The sequence below is a fragment of the Phytophthora infestans genome, genomic scaffold (genome assembly GCF_000142945.1).
Source record: "Phytophthora infestans T30-4 supercont1.8 genomic scaffold, whole genome shotgun sequence".
NCBI classification, from domain to species: Eukaryota; Oomycota; class Peronosporomycetes; order Peronosporales; family Peronosporaceae; genus Phytophthora; species Phytophthora infestans.
Window position 1 is genome coordinate 3,929,713 of NW_003303751.1, and position 1,390 is coordinate 3,931,102.

Below are 1,390 nucleotides of genomic sequence, written 5' to 3' on the forward strand. Positions count from 1 at the left end.
TTAAAAGATGCTCATGCGACAGTGCAGACGACGCTTGGCATGCAAGAAGATCCATAACGGATCATTGTTCACTTGATATTTGTATACTTGATTAGGACTTCTTATTAGGAATAGACCCGAAAGGGTAAGCTTAAATACAGAACAGAATTTCCACTCAAGCACACAGAGCGACGTCCGGCTTCAAGGTAAGCGTCAGGTCAAGCTTGTTTGAGTGTGTTATGCCTGTCGGTGAACTCGAAGCTCTGTAGCGAGGGTTCATCCGGCAAGGCCAAGAGACTTTGTGTATTGGCCGATTATTATCGGGAGGTTTTACGTGACGGCTTATTGTTGCCTATTTGCACGACTGGGAGTGCTTGAATTGCCTCCCTTTTATTTCTTCCAGCCGAGTGTTGAACACTCGGTGATCTCGTAAAAGGCTTACCCGTGCCTGGTACCCTTCCGCTGTTGGGACCACGAGGATTCAAAACACCTGCTAGCTTTGCTCGTGCTAGTAGCGTGTTCTTATTTTACTGGTTGGCCTATATAAGTAGTTTACAAGGTCCAGTTTGTCCCGGTGCAAGGGCAGAACTGGGGTCTTCAGGTCCGCCCGAACGATCGTTTACTATCCTAGTAGACGTATTGTTGTGGGAACATCCTAACTACATCTGTAGCTAGAGTTCACGTGGGATTTCCAACACCACAGTATCCTCATCTTAAAGTACCAACCGAGGTAATATCGCTTAAACAAGGGAAGACTCTAGAAAAGCAAGGCCTAAAACGTGATAATAGAGGGCAAACTAACAAGGCGCCACCTTGTACAAAGGCGGATTTGCGCTCACTAATTTGCTATGTGTACAAAACAGCACCCATCGCCTCAGATTACGAAGATGCAGCGCTTGCGTGCCTCATGTGGCATTGCTTCGGCCGGTCATAGGATCTCGGCTACGTCACAAAGCAACACAGCTGACAACGTTTTCTACATTCGAATGCTACGAATGAAGACAACCGAGGAGCAAGACCTCACGCTCGTACCTGATCGGGCCGGTTTTGTGACCTGCCCGCTGTAACGGGCCTAGAGTGTCCGTTACTAGCTTACACGTAATAATGAGGAAGCGTGCAAGTTCCGCGATAGTGAAACCAAGTGCTTAGTCTGAAGGAAAATCAACTCTGTTTTTATTTAAGTCCAGGGCAGCTTGCCCTGACCACTCAAATACACGTCAACCCCTTATTGGCTGATAATGGGTCTGGCTCCCCATATATCAACCAATAGGATGACGGCAGTTCAGCACACGCTAGCCGTGTGCTGCTGCACCTACTTTTGTAATATAAATCTACCTACTTATGTAATGGCGTGGCCCACTACATCACCCCCCTCTTAAAGTTGCACTTACGCAACATAAGCGACGGGCGG